This window comes from Phyllobates terribilis, unplaced genomic scaffold (assembly GCF_046119375.1).
Source record: "Phyllobates terribilis strain yellow unplaced genomic scaffold, ASM4611937v1 Scaffold_707__1_contigs__length_783275, whole genome shotgun sequence".
NCBI lineage: Eukaryota > Metazoa > Chordata > Amphibia > Anura > Dendrobatidae > Phyllobates > Phyllobates terribilis.
The window spans coordinates 37,323-56,137 of record NW_027363467.1 but is presented as its reverse complement, the minus strand read 5'-3'; the positions used below and the strand labels follow the sequence as shown (position 1 = coordinate 56,137).

Sequence of the window (18,815 nt, the reverse complement as noted above, 5' to 3'; positions counted from 1 at the left end):
GGGTAGACAGCTGCTCGTTCCACCCCACCCCCCGCCTTAATTGGTTCTCCTCCCTTCCAAAGGTGTTGAGGCGGGTGGGAACAGCAGGGGGTGAAGGTGCTGTGTTTAAAGAGGTGGAGTTATGCAGATCTAAAACGCGTGGATTGCAGCAGCAGCAAGCCGAAAAGTGCAGGCATGTAAGGGATCTAGAGGTTGACAACATGTCTTCTTAACGGGAGTCCAGGAGCTCATCTCCACAAATGGACTTTTCAGGATCCTTGGGTGGCTCCGTAGTTTGAAACCAATTCTGGTTATCGCTTCTCGGCCTTTTGGCATGATCTATCAGGTTTACCTGTGTGGTCTTGCCTGTGAGGTGCTCTTGGTACCCTTTCTCTCGGCCTGGGGGGATCGTTCCTTTTCGGAGGGACTTAACCCCCCTGCTGCTATGGGGAGGAAGGATTAGTCCGGGAGCAACGGGAAGGGATCCCATGAAGGCTTGCGCCTTTCAGAGAGAAGAGTCGGTACGTTCCTGAGTGAAGGATGCCGGCAACGCTCACATATTCATCGGGTGATGCCCGGATGCGGAACACCGTGAGGATTGAAGTTGGAGCAGGATCGAGGACGGAGAAGAATTTGGATTACATCTGCCATAGGATTCTGCTTGGAGTTCTGGAGTTTCGGCGGGAAGACATATTCTGCTTCCAGGACAATGAGTACAAGGGGACTTACACCATCACCTTCAAGAGCCAGGGATGCTGTCACCAACTCGTACAAAAGGTAAATGAGAAAAACTACTTGGATGAATTGGATGGACTAACCTTTTGTCTCTTGTATGCCTATGACGAGATCCCTATCGTGGTGCATTTCCCGAACCCCTTTGTGGAAGCTGCAGACATCTCGACCTACCTTATCCGTTATTGTGACGATCTGAGATACCTGGGCACTGTGAAGAACGCGGTAGGCTTCTGGTGCGGCAAGAGGAGGTACATGGACCGTCTAAAGAGGGACCCAAGCGGAGTGGGAGGAATGCTACACCCTCCCTCAACATTTGTGATCGGTAAGAGCAGAGGCTACTTATTTTACCCTGGAATGCCGGTATGTTGCAGGAACTGTGGACAAATGGGTCATACCCAAACGTCCTGCACAGGCAGGAAAGTAGACCGCTGCAATAATTGCAGCTGTTACGGACATTTAATGAAGGACTGTCCCGCTGGGAGGAAATGCAATCTTTGTGGTGAGGCGGGGCACATGTTCCGAGGATGCCCCAACAGGACCAGGACCAGGACCTACGCAGAAGCTGCATCTTCTGCAGCTGAGCCGATGCGCCCGCCGGTCTTCACTGGCGGGCCGGCGTCGGAGGGCGGTTCGAAGGGCGAGAAGGCTGGGATGGAGCAGGGAGCCGGAGGCCCCTCTGGGGCGGCCCCTGCATCGAAGTCCCTTAACGATGGGCGGACCTCGCATGGACCGGAGCGGAGGGGTCCTCCTTCTGGGAGGGTATCCTCCGTGTCGATGGTTCCCGATACCGATCCTGTTGGGCTGGAGGGTGGTGCCCCTGTGTGGTTGGCTACAGGGGACCACGCAGCGATGGACTCAGGATCTTCCAGGGCGATTAGCCAGCCAGATGAGGGGGCTTTGCTTCTAGGTGGCGAACATCAGGGAATCGGTGTTGGTGATCTTATCCTGATGGACCAGTCTCTTCCCCTGGAGGAGGTGGAGGAAGAGGAGGACTGCACCAGTGACCTAGTGGAGTCTGCCCCGAAAAAGAGACGGAATGTCGAAGCCCCAGTGTCTCCTGGAATGTGGCTGGGAACCGTGACCTACGAGGGGGCAACCGCCGGCTCACAGAATATCGAGTCGTTTGGGTCCTCTAGCCCGGATGTCCTGGAGCAATTTGACATACAGGGCTTTGAGTCAGGTGTCCTCATGGAAGATCCACCACCCTGACCTATGAATGCCGACATTAAGACTTGTCTCACTGAATGTGAGGTCATTAAAGAGCCCAGTTCGTAGGGCTGCTCTTTCAAGTATTTAGAAACCGCTGACTTTGACATTTGTTTATTACAGGAATGCGGGATACAACATGCACTAAATTATAATGACATCAAGACAGATTGGAGACTGGGGCCCTCCATCTGGTCTGGCTCCAATGACAACAAGTCAGCGGGGGTGGGCTTCCTCTGTCGTGGGAGAAATATTACTGTAAATGCTGTCACAGAAATAGTACCAGGCAGAGTGGTTTTAGTGCATTTTAAATTTAATGGTTTTACCCTACGTGTAATGAATGTTTATGCTCCACCTGATAAGCAAGAGAGAATTAATTTATTTGGGATATTGCCATTGTACTGTACTGGGTCATCTCCCCTGATCGTAGGGGGTGATTTTAATTGTCTTTGTGCTAGTGAACAACGAGCGGGGGGTGACCCTTTACGCAAATTGGATAAGTCATGTCATCTATTGAAAGATTTTATAACTGATTTTAAATTATGCGATGCGTGGAGGTCACTCCTGCCGACGGACCCTGGTTATACGTGGTCCGGAAGAGGGGTGTCCTCCAGGATCGATTTTATTTTCCTATCAGATGATTTTAACCCTGTAAAATGTGTTTTAACATCAAATATATTTTCTGACCATAAGGGCTTGGAGGTGCACCTAGAATACCGGGATGAACAGAGGGTCAACAGGGGCCTCTGGCGTCTAAGTACTTACCTGCTGGAGGACCCTCTGATTCGACAAGACTTTGGTAAAGCCTATCAAGCCTGGCGGCGACAAAAACCTTCTGATGCCCCTATGGTAACCTGGTGGGAAAATTTGAAAAAAAAAGTCAGAATGTTTTTTATAAAAGCAGGGAGACGTAAAGCTAGAGAGAAAAAAAGATGTTTTAGTGATCTTAACACCAAACTACAAACACTTTTTAAATTCAAAGAGCTAGGGGTGGAGGTGGGAGATGATATTGCTAGCCTAAAAACTGAAATTCAGAACTGCATAGACACAAAGGGGAAAGAGATTATTTTTAACTCTAGAGTGCAGCACTTGGAGGAGGGGGAGAAGTGCTCTCGCTTCTTCTTCAAAAAAGTCATGGATAAAAGAGAAGTGATCACAAATCTAGAGGGTGAAACATCTATGCAGGGAATGTTGAATGCTACTTTTAACTTTTATAAGCATCTTTTTAGTAAAAAGTGTATAGATGAGTCCTTTTTATCTGATGCTCTTAATGATCTCGATTTTAAGTTAAATTTTACAGACCAGGAGTTTTTAGAACGCGATATTGTTTTAGAGGAATTATTTTATGTTTTTAAAAGTTTCTCTAAGGGTAAAGCACCTGGGTGTGACGGACTACCTGTAGAATTTTACCTTACTTTTTGGGACATTTTAAAAGAGGACCTTTTTATGCTTTTTAAAGAAGTTTTTATTTCTGAACAGTTGCCATTTTCGTGGAGGAGAGGAGTGGTGTCTTTGATATATAAAAAAGGTGATCGCAGTGCTCTAGCGAATTGGAGACCCATAACTCTCCTAAACGTTGATTACAAGGTACTTGCTAAGGTGGTTGCAAACCGGCTCAGGAATGTCATTGCCAAACTAATCCAGCCTGAGCAGGTTTGTAGTGTACAAGGCAGAAGTATTTCAGAGGTTTTAAACGTATTAAGGGATGTAATTTGGTATTCCAGAGACCGGGGTCAAAATGTAGCTCTTTTAGCCCTAGATTTTGAAAAAGCTTTCGATAGAGTCTCTCATAGATTTCTTTTTAGAGTTTTAAAAAGAATGGGTATCCCTAATATGCTTTTAAATTGTATTAAGATTTTATATAAAAATTGTTTTAGTCAAATTTCTCTTAATGGCTTTTTAACAGATGGAGTTCCCCTTGAGTCCGGAGTGAAGCAGGGATGCCCCTTGTCGCCCATCCTGTTCATCTGCGCCATGGAGCCCCTGCTGAGCGCAATAAGAAAAGACAAAGTGATTAGAGGGGTTCCTGTTCCTGGCGGAGGTGGCAGTGATGTGAGAGTCTTTGGCTACATGGATGACGTGACGGTTGTGTGCGTGGACCCTGCTTCCCTCCGGAGGACGGTGTTGCGCATTGATTTTTTTTCCCAGGCATCCGGTTTTAAACTTAATTTAAATAAATCTGAATGTCTGACTTTGGGATCCTGGGACACCGCCCAACTCCCGCAGCTCACTATAAAACGAGACAATGTAAAAATTCTTGGAGTTGTTTTTAACGAGGAGAATGTGGGAACTCAAAGCTGGGAGAATGTCATAGAAAAAATGTCAAAGAAAATATCATTTTGGGGTTTGAGGTCCCTAACAATGGAGGGGAAAATTTTAATTATAAAATCAGTGTTGTTACCCCTCATACTGTATATAGCTATGGTGTACCCCCCCTCTGATGTTTTAATTAAAAAAATGACTAGGATGATCTTTATGTTTTTATGGAACTCCAAAATGGAAAAATTAAGGCGAGAAATAATGAGGAAGAATAAAATGAACGGCGGAAGGGATGTCCCCGACTTACATATTTATTTGTATTTAAATTATTTCTGCTTTTGTTTCAAACATTTTAATGGTAATAGTGCGCTAAGTTATTTTTTAAAATATACTTGTGGGATGATTTTTAAAAGATGGTTTAAGTTGTCGTTGAATTCCCCTGTTTTACTATGCCCCCCCAAACACCAAGCAATCTTAGAAAAGACTGTTCGATTTTATAGCCTTGGTGATTTTAATATGGACATTTTTAAAGACCGCAAGAAGCTTTTATCTTTTCTGAGGAGGAATGAAGATGTGACCCCCATAGTAAATTTCTCAGAAGAGAGATCGAAGCAAGTTTGGAAGAATGTCTTCGGGAAATTCTTAGCAAATGGACATAAGGACATCGCATGGATGGTGGTCCACCAGTGCCTCCCCACCAGAGAGTTTCAACACAGGAGAGGCCTGGTGGCCAGAGCAAAATGCCCCAGAGACTCATGTGTTTATGACGAAACCACCTTGCACCTTATGTGGAATTGCCCATTTGCACAGGAACTTTGGCACAAAGTTGGGATTCTTTTAAAATGGACTTGCGGTTTAAGAGATTTTAACCATGAATATGTTTTATATGGCCTTTTTAATTGTCCGACCCCTCAACAGTATTGTATATGTTGGTGTATGATTAACTGTTTTAAAGACGCCCTTTGGAAGGCACGCAATATTTTACTTTTTAAACGTGATGCTATTTCTGTGAAGGATTGTCTTAAAATTGCTTTTAGTCAGATGTATATTTATTACTTGAGGGATGTCAAATGTATTGGGAGGAGGGATGCTAATCGTATATGGGGTTTTTATGGGTGGAATTCTGTGTTTTATTAATGTATTGTTTGTGTTGCTGTTTTTGATTGTAAACCATCTTTTACGCACTTAATAAATTATGTTGAAACCTGATCTGTTCTTATCAGTTTAATATCTGATACGTCCCCTATCTGGGGACCATATATTAAATGGATTTTTAGAACAGGGAGATGGAAAAAGAGCTTGCTCTGTCCACTCCACGCATTGACCTGGTATTGCAGTATCTCCAGGACCGGTGCACCCCTTCTTTAATGCAGTTTCTAAAATCAGAAAGAATTGAATTCAATGTTTTTTGTTCATTTTGCTTGTTTGTCGGATTTTGGGATGGACTCTTTGGCTTTGCTTTTCTTCTCCTCATTGGATTTTTCATGTTCAAAGTTGCAGAAGCCAGATGACAAGCTCATTTTGGTTCAACTTCAGCAACTGTGCATTGCATTGCCATGTAATGTGATGCAATGCTATCTTTCTAGCTCTCCCTTTTTACTTCCTTTTGGATAAACAGACATATTAGGCAAGCATTTTGGAGCTTTCACCTAAATAACTACAGGTGGTGAGATAAGCTGCACAATATAATTGACCTTTCAGTATATTGTTGCACACACACCATCTATTTAGCAAATGCCCTTGTTATCAACAGCAGCCTTTTAAACTCACCTGAGCTAACAGGTATGTGCGCTGGTTACTCTGCTGCGCTTAAAATTTCTTTTTTGGTTTGCTACAATGCCTTTTCTGAAACGTTGTCTCCCTCTGCTGGAACACTGACTTCTTTCATTTAATGCCTGCAGACTATAAAAGAGAACCCAACCCAAAAAGTTTGGTTGATTAGTCTGTGGCATTCTGTTAAACTGTTGCTTATGGCGGTCTCTGTGAGCTTCTCAGCGACATTCAGCCAGCCAGGTATCCTGCCTGCAGTAGATGGAATGTGGCAATGGAACGCTGGCTGCGCGTGTCATAATAGGCTCTGAGCCTTTATATACCTGTGCACAGCAGCAGCCACCTTCAGTCTGCTGCTGGACAGCCAGCAGCAGCAGCAGCAGGAGAGGTATGTAATCAGGAGCCCTCCTGCTAAGGGTAGACAGCTGCTCGTTCCACCCCACCCCCCGCCTTAATTGGTTCTCCTCCCTTCCAACGGTGTTGAGGCGGGTGGGAACAGCAGGGGGTGAAGGTGCTGTGTTTAAAGAGGTGGAGTTATGCAGATCTAAAACGCGTGGATTGCAGCAGCAGCAAGCCGAAAAGTGCAGGCATGTAAGGGATCTAGAGGTTGACAACATGTCTTCTTAACGGGAGTCCAGGAGCTCATCTCCACAAATGGACTTTTCAGGATCCTTGGGTGGCTCCGTAGTTTGAAACCAATTCTGGTTATCGCTTCTCGGCCTTTTGGCTAAGATCAAGTGTAGTATCTGTTCTTATCAGTTTAATATCTGATACGTCCCCTATCTGGGGACCATATATTAAATGGATTTTTAGAACAGGGAGATGGAAAAAGAGCTTGCTCTGTCCACTCCACGCATTGACCTGGTATTGCAGTATCTCCAGGACCGGTGCACCCCTTCTTTAATGCAGTTTCTAAAATCAGAAAGAATTGAATTCAATGTTTTTTGTTCATTTTGCTTGTTTGTCGGATTTTGGGATGGACTCTTTGGCTTTGCTTTTCTTCTCCTCATTGGATTTTTCATGTTCAAAGTTGCAGAAGCCAGATTACAAGCTCATTTTGGTTCAACTTCAGCAACTGTGCATTGCATTGCCATGTAATGTGATGCAATGCTATCTTTCTAGCTCTCCCTTTTTACTTCCTTTTGGATAAACAGACATATTAGGCAAGCATTTTGGAGCTTTCACCTAAATAACTACAGGTGGTGAGATAAGCTGCACAATATAATTGACCTTTCAGTATATTGTTGCACACACACCATCTATTTAGCAAATGCCCTTGTTATCAACAGCAGCCTTTTAAACTCACCTGAGCTAACAGGTATGTGCGCTGGTTACTCTGCTGCGCTTAAAATTTCTTTTTTGGTTTGCTACAATGCCTTTTCTGAAACGTTGTCTCCCTCTGCTGGAACACTGACTTCTTTCATTTAATGCCTGCAGACTATAAAAGAGAACCCAACCCAAAAAGTTTGGTTGATTAGTCTGTGGCATTCTGTTAAACTGTTGCTTATGGCGGTCTCTGTGAGCTTCTCAGCGACATTCAGCCAGCCAGGTATCCTGCCTGCAGTAGATGGAATGTGGCAATGGAACGCTGGCTGCGCGTGTCATAATAGGCTCTGAGCCTTTATATACCTGTGCACAGCAGCAGCCACCTTCAGTCTGCTGCTGGACAGCCAGCAGCAGCAGCAGCAGGAGAGGTATGTAATCAGGAGCCCTCCTGCTAAGGGTAGACAGCTGCTCGTTCCACCCCACCCCCCGCCTTAATTGGTTCTCCTCCCTTCCAACGGTGTTGAGGCGGGTGGGAACAGCAGGGGGTGAAGGTGCTGTGTTTAAAGAGGTGGAGTTATGCAGATCTAAAACGCGTGGATTGCAGCAGCAGCAAGCCGAAAAGTGCAGGCATGTAAGGGATCTAGAGGTTGACAACATGTCTTCTTAACGGGAGTCCAGGAGCTCATCTCCACAAATGGACTTTTCAGGATCCTTGGGTGGCTCCGTAGTTTGAAACCAATTCTGGTTATCGCTTCTCGGCCTTTTGGCTAAGATCAAGTGTAGTATCTGTTCTTATCAGTTTAATATCTGATACGTCCCCTATCTGGGGACCATATATTAAATGGATTTTTAGAACAGGGAGATGGAAAAAGAGCTTGCTCTGTCCACTCCACGCATTGACCTGGTATTGCAGTATCTCCAGGACCGGTGCACCCCTTCTTTAATGCAGTTTCTAAAATCAGAAAGAATTGAATTCAATGTTTTTTGTTCATTTTGCTTGTTTGTCGGATTTTGGGATGGACTCTTTGGCTTTGCTTTTCTTCTCCTCATTGGATTTTTCATGTTCAAAGTTGCAGAAGCCAGATTACAAGCTCATTTTGGTTCAACTTCAGCAACTGTGCATTGCATTGCCATGTAATGTGATGCAATGCTATCTTTCTAGCTCTCCCTTTTTACTTCCTTTTGGATAAACAGACATATTAGGCAAGCATTTTGGAGCTTTCACCTAAATAACTACAGGTGGTGAGATAAGCTGCACAATATAATTGACCTTTCAGTATATTGTTGCACACACACCATCTATTTAGCAAATGCCCTTGTTATCAACAGCAGCCTTTTAAACTCACCTGAGCTAACAGGTATGTGCGCTGGTTACTCTGCTGCGCTTAAAATTTCTTTTTTGGTTTGCTACAATGCCTTTTCTGAAACGTTGTCTCCCTCTGCTGGAACACTGACTTCTTTCATTTAATGCCTGCAGACTATAAAAGAGAACCCAACCCAAAAAGTTTGGTTGATTAGTCTGTGGCATTCTGTTAAACTGTTGCTTATGGCGGTCTCTGTGAGCTTCTCAGCGACATTCAGCCAGCCAGGTATCCTGCCTGCAGTAGATGGAATGTGGCAATGGAACGCTGGCTGCGCGTGTCATAATAGGCTCTGAGCCTTTATATACCTGTGCACATCAGCAGCCACCTTCAGTCTGCTGCTGGACAGCCAGCAGCAGCAGCAGCAGGAGAGGTATGTAATCAGGAGCCCTCCTGCTAAGGGTAGACAGCTGCTCGTTCCACCCCACCCCCCGCCTTAATTGGTTCTCCTCCCTTCCAACGGTGTTGAGGCGGGTGGGAACAGCAGGGGGTGAAGGTGCTGTGTTTAAAGAGGTGGAGTTATGCAGATCTAAAACGCGTGGATTGCAGCAGCAGCAAGCCGAAAAGTGCAGGCATGTAAGGGATCTAGAGGTTGACAACATGTCTTCTTAACGGGAGTCCAGGAGCTCATCTCCACAAATGGACTTTTCAGGATCCTTGGGTGGCTCCGTAGTTTGAAACCAATTCTGGTTATCGCTTCTCGGCCTTTTGGCTAAGATCAAGTGTAGTATCTGTTCTTATCAGTTTAATATCTGATACGTCCCCTATCTGGGGACCATATATTAAATGGATTTTTAGAACAGGGAGATGGAAAAAGAGCTTGCTCTGTCCACTCCACGCATTGACCTGGTATTGCAGTATCTCCAGGACCGGTGCACCCCTTCTTTAATGCAGTTTCTAAAATCAGAAAGAATTGAATTCAATGTTTTTTGTTCATTTTGCTTGTTTGTCGGATTTTGGGATGGACTCTTTGGCTTTGCTTTTCTTCTCCTCATTGGATTTTTCATGTTCAAAGTTGCAGAAGCCAGATTACAAGCTCATTTTGGTTCAACTTCAGCAACTGTGCATTGCATTGCCATGTAATGTGATGCAATGCTATCTTTCTAGCTCTCCCTTTTTACTTCCTTTTGGATAAACAGACATATTAGGCAAGCATTTTGGAGCTTTCACCTAAATAACTACAGGTGGTGAGATAAGCTGCACAATATAATTGACCTTTCAGTATATTGTTGCACACACACCATCTATTTAGCAAATGCCCTTGTTATCAACAGCAGCCTTTTAAACTCACCTGAGCTAACAGGTATGTGCGCTGGTTACTCTGCTGCGCTTAAAATTTCTTTTTTGGTTTGCTACAATGCCTTTTCTGAAACGTTGTCTCCCTCTGCTGGAACACTGACTTCTTTCATTTAATGCCTGCAGACTATAAAAGAGAACCCAACCCAAAAAGTTTGGTTGATTAGTCTGTGGCATTCTGTTAAACTGTTGCTTATGGCGGTCTCTGTGAGCTTCTCAGCGACATTCAGCCAGCCAGGTATCCTGCCTGCAGTAGATGGAATGTGGCAATGGAACGCTGGCTGCGCGTGTCATAATAGGCTCTGAGCCTTTATATACCTGTGCACAGCAGCAGCCACCTTCAGTCTGCTGCTGGACAGCCAGCAGCAGCAGCAGCAGGAGAGGTATGTAATCAGGAGCCCTCCTGCTAAGGGTAGACAGCTGCTCGTTCCACCCCACCCCCCGCCTTAATTGGTTCTCCTCCCTTCCAACGGTGTTGAGGCGGGTGGGAACAGCAGGGGGTGAAGGTGCTGTGTTTAAAGAGGTGGAGTTATGCAGATCTAAAACGCGTGGATTGCAGCAGCAGCAAGCCGAAAAGTGCAGGCATGTAAGGGATCTAGAGGTTGACAACATGTCTTCTTAACGGGAGTCCAGGAGCTCATCTCCACAAATGGACTTTTCAGGATCCTTGGGTGGCTCCGTAGTTTGAAACCAATTCTGGTTATCGCTTCTCGGCCTTTTGGCTAAGATCAAGTGTAGTATCTGTTCTTATCAGTTTAATATCTGATACGTCCCCTATCTGGGGACCATATATTAAATGGATTTTTAGAACAGGGAGATGGAAAAAGAGCTTGCTCTGTCCACTCCACGCATTGACCTGGTATTGCAGTATCTCCAGGACCGGTGCACCCCTTCTTTAATGCAGTTTCTAAAATCAGAAAGAATTGAATTCAATGTTTTTTGTTCATTTTGCTTGTTTGTCGGATTTTGGGATGGACTCTTTGGCTTTGCTTTTCTTCTCCTCATTGGATTTTTCATGTTCAAAGTTGCAGAAGCCAGATTACAAGCTCATTTTGGTTCAACTTCAGCAACTGTGCATTGCATTGCCATGTAATGTGATGCAATGCTATCTTTCTAGCTCTCCCTTTTTACTTCCTTTTGGATAAACAGACATATTAGGCAAGCATTTTGGAGCTTTCACCTAAATAACTACAGGTGGTGAGATAAGCTGCACAATATAATTGACCTTTCAGTATATTGTTGCACACACACCATCTATTTAGCAAATGCCCTTGTTATCAACAGCAGCCTTTTAAACTTACCTGAGCTAACAGGTATGTGCGCTGGTTACTCTGCTGCGCTTAAAATTTCTTTTTTGGTTTGCTACAATGCCTTTTCTGAAACGTTGTCTCCCTCTGCTGGAACACTGACTTCTTTCATTTAATGCCTGCAGACTATAAAAGAGAACCCAACCCAAAAAGTTTGGTTGATTAGTCTGTGGCATTCTGTTAAACTGTTGCTTATGGCGGTCTCTGTGAGCTTCTCAGCGACATTCAGCCAGCCAGGTATCCTGCCTGCAGTAGATGGAATGTGGCAATGGAACGCTGGCTGCGCGTGTCATAATAGGCTCTGAGCCTTTATATACCTGTGCACAGCAGCAGCCACCTTCAGTCTGCTGCTGGACAGCCAGCAGCAGCAGCAGCAGGAGAGGTATGTAATCAGGAGCCCTCCTGCTAAGGGTAGACAGCTGCTCGTTCCACCCCACCCCCCGCCTTAATTGGTTCTCCTCCCTTCCAACGGTGTTGAGGCGGGTGGGAACAGCAGGGGGTGAAGGTGCTGTGTTTAAAGAGGTGGAGTTATGCAGATCTAAAACGCGTGGATTGCAGCAGCAGCAAGCCGAAAAGTGCAGGCATGTAAGGGATCTAGAGGTTGACAACATGTCTTCTTAACGGGAGTCCAGGAGCTCATCTCCACAAATGGACTTTTCAGGATCCTTGGGTGGCTCCGTAGTTTGAAACCAATTCTGGTTATCGCTTCTCGGCCTTTTGGCTAAGATCAAGTGTAGTATCTGTTCTTATCAGTTTAATATCTGATACGTCCCCTATCTGGGGACCATATATTAAATGGATTTTTAGAACAGGGAGATGGAAAAAGAGCTTGCTCTGTCCACTCCACGCATTGACCTGGTATTGCAGTATCTCCAGGACCGGTGCACCCCTTCTTTAATGCAGTTTCTAAAATCAGAAAGAATTGAATTCAATGTTTTTTGTTCATTTTGCTTGTTTGTCGGATTTTGGGATGGACTCTTTGGCTTTGCTTTTCTTCTCCTCATTGGATTTTTCATGTTCAAAGTTGCAGAAGCCAGATTACAAGCTCATTTTGGTTCAACTTCAGCAACTGTGCATTGCATTGCCATGTAATGTGATGCAATGCTATCTTTCTAGCTCTCCCTTTTTACTTCCTTTTGGATAAACAGACATATTAGGCAAGCATTTTGGAGCTTTCACCTAAATAACTACAGGTGGTGAGATAAGCTGCACAATATAATTGACCTTTCAGTATATTGTTGCACACACACCATCTATTTAGCAAATGCCCTTGTTATCAACAGCAGCCTTTTAAACTCACCTGAGCTAACAGGTATGTGCGCTGGTTACTCTGCTGCGCTTAAAATTTCTTTTTTGGTTTGCTACAATGCCTTTTCTGAAACGTTGTCTCCCTCTGCTGGAACACTGACTTCTTTCATTTAATGCCTGCAGACTATAAAAGAGAACCCAACCCAAAAAGTTTGGTTGATTAGTCTGTGGCATTCTGTTAAACTGTTGCTTATGGCGATCTCTGTGAGCTTCTCAGCGACATTCAGCCAGCCAGGTATCCTGCCTGCAGTAGATGGAATGTGGCAATGGAACGCTGGCTGCGCGTGTCATAATAGGCTCTGAGCCTTTATATACCTGTGCACAGCAGCAGCCACCTTCAGTCTGCTGCTGGACAGCCAGCAGCAGCAGCAGGAGAGGTATGTAATCAGGAGCCCTCCTGCTAAGGGTAGACAGCTGCTCGTTCCACCCCACCCCCCGCCTTAATTGGTTCTCCTCCCTTCCAACGGTGTTGAGGCGGGTGGGAACAGCAGGGGGTGAAGGTGCTGTGTTTAAAGAGGTGGAGTTATGCAGATCTAAAACGCGTGGATTGCAGCAGCAGCAAGCCGAAAAGTGCAGGCATGTAAGGGATCTAGAGGTTGACAACATGTCTTCTTAACGGGAGTCCAGGAGCTCATCTCCACAAATGGACTTTTCAGGATCCTTGGGTGGCTCCGTAGTTTGAAACCAATTCTGGTTATCGCTTCTCGGCCTTTTGGCTAAGATCAAGTGTAGTATCTGTTCTTATCAGTTTAATATCTGATACGTCCCCTATCTGGGGACCATATATTAAATGGATTTTTAGAACAGGGAGATGGAAAAAGAGCTTGCTCTGTCCACTCCACGCATTGACCTGGTATTGCAGTATCTCCAGGACCGGTGCACCCCTTCTTTAATGCAGTTTCTAAAATCAGAAAGAATTGAATTCAATGTTTTTTGTTCATTTTGCTTGTTTGTCGGATTTTGGGATGGACTCTTTGGCTTTGCTTTTCTTCTCCTCATTGGATTTTTCATGTTCAAAGTTGCAGAAGCCAGATTACAAGCTCATTTTGGTTCAACTTCAGCAACTGTGCATTGCATTGCCATGTAATGTGATGCAATGCTATCTTTCTAGCTCTCCCTTTTTACTTCCTTTTGGATAAACAGACATATTAGGCAAGCATTTTGGAGCTTTCACCTAAATAACTACAGGTGGTGAGATAAGCTGCACAATATAATTGACCTTTCAGTATATTGTTGCACACACACCATCTATTTAGCAAATGCCCTTGTTATCAACAGCAGCCTTTTAAACTCACCTGAGCTAACAGGTATGTGCGCTGGTTACTCTGCTGCGCTTAAAATTTCTTTTTTGGTTTGCTACAATGCCTTTTCTGAAACGTTGTCTCCCTCTGCTGGAACACTGACTTCTTTCATTTAATGCCTGCAGACTATAAAAGAGAACCCAACCCAAAAAGTTTGGTTGATTAGTCTGTGGCATTCTGTTAAACTGTTGCTTATGGCGGTCTCTGTGAGCTTCTCAGCGACATTCAGCCAGCCAGGTATCCTGCCTGCAGTAGATGGAATGTGGCAATGGAACGCTGGCTGCGCGTGTCATAATAGGCTCTGAGCCTTTATATACCTGTGCACAGCAGCAGCCACCTTCAGTCTGCTGCTGGACAGCCAGCAGCAGCAGCAGCAGGAGAGGTATGTAATCAGGAGCCCTCCTGCTAAGGGTAGACAGCTGCTCGTTCCACCCCACCCCCCGCCTTAATTGGTTCTCCTCCCTTCCAACGGTTTTGAGGCGGGTGGGAACAGCAGGGGGTGAAGGTGCTGTGTTTAAAGAGGTGGAGTTATGCAGATCTAAAACGCGTGGATTGCAGCAGCAGCAAGCCGAAAAGTGCAGGCATGTAAGGGATCTAGAGGTTGACAACATGTCTTCTTAACGGGAGTCCAGGAGCTCATCTCCACAAATGGACTTTTCAGGATCCTTGGGTGGCTCCGTAGTTTGAAACCAATTCTGGTTATCGCTTCTCGGCCTTTTGGCTAAGATCAAGTGTAGTATCTGTTCTTTTAAGAACACAAGAGCTACGATCTACACTTGACGAGAGCGATCGAACTCGGAAGGAGAAGAGCTTCGGAGCCCAGCTGACATCAGAGAACGAAGGCGGATATCGGTGGGAGGAAGAAGCTCTAAAGAATCCAGAAGAAGACGAAGACTCGGAGAAGAATCGGGCTGTCCTGTGGAATCTTCGAGGAAGAAAATCATCGAGACAAAGACCTTTCGGGGAATTTGTCCAGAACACGACGGGAGAAGAATCTGCATAGCTCCACCCATTCCGGGAAGAGTTCCAGATCCAGCTCCAAGAAGTAACTGCAGGAGGAAAGCCATGGCAAGCGCTGCGAGGAAGGCCGAAAAGAAGAGCCTGGAGCTGGGGACAGCCAGGAGGGCCCAGCCAGGAGCCGATTCTGACCCCAAGGACTCTGCCTCCACGACTGGCCAGCAGAAGGGACCCCAGAAGCCCCGCCACGAAGCTCCAGCCCTGGAGCCATGGATGCGGCAGACGGTGGCCCTGAAGCTGAAGGAAGTGGATGGGAGGGTGCCGGACATGTCCTCGGACGTGTTCTGCCAGAAGATGCTGCTGGATCGAGGCTTCTCCAGGTCGGACACCCTCAGCATCCAGACCTTCTTGACGGGGATCTTCTTCGTCACCTTCGCCACTGTGAACACCTGCAGGAGGTTCTGGGAAATGGTAAGCGCAAAAGGACCGGATAATTCTTTCTCTGCCTTTACAGGTAGCTGCCCTATCCAGAGGGATGAAAGGAGGATCACGGTCTCCATGCGCAACCCGCACACCCCAGGCCAAGACATCTGTACCTTCCTGAGACGCTTCTGTTTGGTTGTGAAGGAACCCTCTCACATCCTGAATGGACTCGGCTTCTGGACAGGTAAGTGGTCGGTGACCGTTAGACTTCACAGGGACCTGGCGTACTCAGACGGACTTCGGCACCTGCCCCCGACATTCTCCCTGGGCAACTCCTACGGCCTCATCTATTACCCGGACATGCCGCGGAACTGCAGGAGATGCGGCAAGAACGGCCACGAGATGAAGGACTGCAAGGAGGATGCCTGCAGGATTTGTCGAGTGACGGGACACAGCTCGAAGGACTGCCCGAAGAAGACGTCCTGCAACCTGTGTGGGCTGGCGGCTCATCTGTACAAGGATTGCCCCAGGCGTGAGAGATCCTGGGCATCGGTGGTTGCGACGACCCCAGCTACGGAGGACAAGGCCCCGACGACCAGGCCTGTGAAGGTCAAGGACGCGACGACCAAGGCCCCAGCGGCCAAGGCCGAGACGACCAAGGCCAAAGCGGTCAAGGAGTCGGTGGCCAAAGCCCCAGCGACGGTCCCAGCAGCTCCGAAGCAGAAGAAAAAGTCAAAGGAGGGTAAGAGTTCTGTCACCCCTCTCTCGATCCCTCCCCCTGCCACCCCCGTCCAATCCCCCCCCACCCCGGCCACCCCTGCTGAGGATTCCACTTCCTCTTCCTCCTTCCCCTACTCCTCAGCAGGTGTCCTTTCCCCTGCCCCGGCAGCCACTCTCCCTCCCCAGACCATGGTAGCGGTGGAATTAACCTTTCCTCCACCCGCCGCTATCTATTCCGAGGAGGATTTTCCCCTTCTTGTCTCCCCAGTTCCAACCCGGGGAAAGAGGAAGGTGGAGGACAGCCCTGCTACTGAATCCTCCAAAAAGAAGATTCTGGATTTCGTAGGCGAAAAGGAGGATACCCTCCCTGAGCCAGAAGAGATGGAGCACATGGTTGAGACCCTGGTGGCCGAGCCAGAAGAGGAGGAACTGGTGGTCGCCGAGATTGAGGCCGCGCTGCTTGACCAGATGGAGGAAGAGGGCCTGCTGGTGATCCCGTTACCAGCAGTCAACACCGACGAGGGACCACCCGACCGGAGTGGTAACTAAGGTGTATTGCCTGCGCTAACTTTTTCTTTTTTCCCTACATGATGGCTAATATTAACTTATTTTCCATTAATGTCAGGAGCATCAAGGACAAGTTCAGACGTCAGACTATTTATGCCTTCCTTACTTCCCAGTTGTGTGATGTTTATATGTTGCAGGAATGTTCCCTTCCCTCCTCTAGGTCCTTCAAACATCTGGCCAGGGAGTGGTCCCACGGTCCATCCTACTGGTCCGGTGGGGGTGACTGCAAGTCTGCGGGGGTCGCAATTCTGATCAGGGGGGGCGCATTCACGCTTGAGTCCGTCCAGGAGCTCATCTGCGGCAGGGCTCTTGTTGTAGATGGCAACTGGGCGGGAGAACCTGTCAGGTTCATCAACGTGTATGCGTCCCCACTGAAGAATGAGCGTTTGGAGCTTTTCCAGACCCTGCGGCTTCAGCTTGCCACCACCAGGACCTTAGTGATGGCCGGGGATTTCAACTGCCCCATCGAGGAGGACGGTCGTAGTTCTGGCACATCTGCCAAGTTGGACATCACGTCCAAGCTGCTCATCGAGATGGTAACCGAGGCCTCTCTTCAGGACGTGGTGGGCTCCATGGGGAGAGGCTCCACGAACTATTCGTGGAGCCGACCCGATGGCTCACTCCGCTCCAGGATTGACTTTGTGTTCACCTCTCGGGCAGTCAGGCAGAGTAGGCACTCGATGGTCTCCTGCTTCTTCTCTGACCACAGAGCCATTCACTTACAAGGTGTCCTCGGCGACGGTTTTCCGTCCGGCCCCGGCTCCTGGAAGCTGAATTGTGCTCTGCTGGCTCAGGATGAAGTCGTGGAGGAGCTGAGAGCAGCCTACGCAATGTGGCAGTCCTACAAGGGTAGCTTCCAAACAGTCTCTGATTGGTGGGAATATGTTAAACTTGAGTTTCGCTGTTTCTTTCAGGCCAAGGGTCGACAACAGGAGTGTGAGAAGAGGAGGGACTTCAGAGGGCTGCAGCGCGAGCTGCGGTCGCTGCAGGACCTTCTTCACTGCGGCTGGGACGTGAGGGAGGAGCTGGAGGAGACCAAGAAGAGCCTGAAAAGGCACTTTGAGGAGGAGTCCAAGCGAATCATCTTCCGTTCCAAAGTGGAGAATCTGGAGAAGGGTGAGAAATGTAACTCATTCTTTTTCAGGAAACTTCATGCCGGTCACACGCCCCTGAACGAGCTGCGAGACGAGAGCGGAAACATGCGACGTGGGAAGGAGGACGTGATGAGGGTCGTCAGCGACTTCTACAGCGAACTCTACTCCCACAAGACTACCGACCCCGACGCTGCTGATAAGTTCCTGTCAGGTATCACTAACCATCTTGATCCTGCAGGCACGGCAGCCTTGGACAAACCTCTGATGGTGGGCGAATTGCTCTCTGCCGCTAAATCCTTTAGGACCGGCAGGACCCCGGGCAGTGATGGTCTTCCAGCGGAGCTCTATGTAGCGCTGGGAGACCTCATCTGTCCGGACCTGTTGGACCTGTACGAGGAGATGGTGGTGGAGGGTAGAATGCCTCCATCTTTGAGGGAAGGAATGGTCACGATCCTGTACAAGCGGAAGGGAGAGAGGTGCAACCTGAGGAATTGGCGTCCCATCACTCTGCTCAACGTGGACTACAAGATCCTGGCCAAGACGATGGCGACACGACTTAAGACGGTCATCGGACGGATCATCCACCCGGACCAGACCTGCGGCATCCCTGGACGTCGCATCGCAGACAGCCTCGCTCTCGTGCGGGACACGGTCGAGTACATCAAGGTCCGCCGCGCACACGCGGCCCTGGTCTCCTTGGATCAGGAGAAGGCCTTCGACCGGGTTTCCCACGAGTTCATGGGCCGAGCTCTGCACCGGTTAGGTTTGGGTAACATGTTTTGTTCGTATGTCCGTCTGATGTATTTTGATATCCACAGCTCGGTGTTGGTGAACGGCTGGAAGACTGACCCCTTCCCTGTCCTCTCTGGGGTCAGACAAGGCTGCCCTCTATCACCTCTTCTTTTTGTTTGTGTTATAGAACTCTTCGCAGAGGCTATCCGGCAGAATGGAGAGATCAGAGGGATCACCGCACCGGGTCCGGGACGACACGAGGTCAAGTGCTCGCTCTACATGGACGACGTCACCGTCTTCTGCGCTGATCGTGGTTCAGTCGACGCCCTCGTCCAGACGTGTGAGAGGTTCGGCCGGGCTTCAGGGGCCAAAGTCAACTGCAGGAAGTCGGAAGCCATGCTCTTCGGGGATTGGCAGCCGGCCTCCTCCGCCCCCTTCCCCTTCAACATTCAACCGGATTTCCTCAAGGTGCTGGGAGTCTGGTTCGGGAAGGAAGGAGCGGCCCTCAAGTCCTGGCAAGAACGCTTGGCCAAG

At 47.7% G+C, this 18,815-nt stretch overlaps 7 non-coding genes and 1 pseudogene across 7 annotated transcripts; all 8 read left to right on the top strand.

The window, feature by feature from the left end:
- Nucleotides 1–5,351: 5,351 nt before the first annotated feature.
- On the top strand, nt 5,352–5,541 carry LOC141236418 (U2 spliceosomal RNA). The gene has a single exon (XR_012302078.1). It is a non-coding gene; the product is annotated as a U2 spliceosomal RNA (small nuclear RNA).
- A 1,115-nt stretch (nt 5,542–6,656) lies between these two features.
- Nucleotides 6,657–6,847, top strand: LOC141236399 (U2 spliceosomal RNA). The gene has a single exon (XR_012302060.1). It is a non-coding gene; the product is annotated as a U2 spliceosomal RNA (small nuclear RNA).
- Nucleotides 6,848–7,962: 1,115 nt separating this feature from the next.
- Nucleotides 7,963–8,153, top strand: LOC141236398 (U2 spliceosomal RNA). Its single transcript, XR_012302059.1, has one exon. It is a non-coding gene; the product is annotated as a U2 spliceosomal RNA (small nuclear RNA).
- Nucleotides 8,154–9,268: 1,115 nt separating this feature from the next.
- Nucleotides 9,269–9,459, top strand: LOC141236397 (U2 spliceosomal RNA). The gene has a single exon (XR_012302058.1). It is a non-coding gene; the product is annotated as a U2 spliceosomal RNA (small nuclear RNA).
- Nucleotides 9,460–10,574: 1,115 nt separating this feature from the next.
- Nucleotides 10,575–10,765, top strand: LOC141236396 (U2 spliceosomal RNA). The gene has a single exon (XR_012302057.1). It is a non-coding gene; the product is annotated as a U2 spliceosomal RNA (small nuclear RNA).
- A 1,115-nt stretch (nt 10,766–11,880) lies between these two features.
- LOC141236394 (U2 spliceosomal RNA) lies at nt 11,881–12,071 on the top strand. Its single transcript, XR_012302056.1, has one exon. It is a non-coding gene; the product is annotated as a U2 spliceosomal RNA (small nuclear RNA).
- A 1,112-nt stretch (nt 12,072–13,183) lies between these two features.
- LOC141236393 (U2 spliceosomal RNA) lies at nt 13,184–13,374 on the top strand. Its single transcript, XR_012302055.1, has one exon. It is a non-coding gene; the product is annotated as a U2 spliceosomal RNA (small nuclear RNA).
- Nucleotides 13,375–14,489: 1,115 nt separating this feature from the next.
- On the top strand, nt 14,490–14,567 carry LOC141236426 (U2 spliceosomal RNA; annotated as a pseudogene).
- Nucleotides 14,568–18,815: the final 4,248 nt, after the last annotated feature.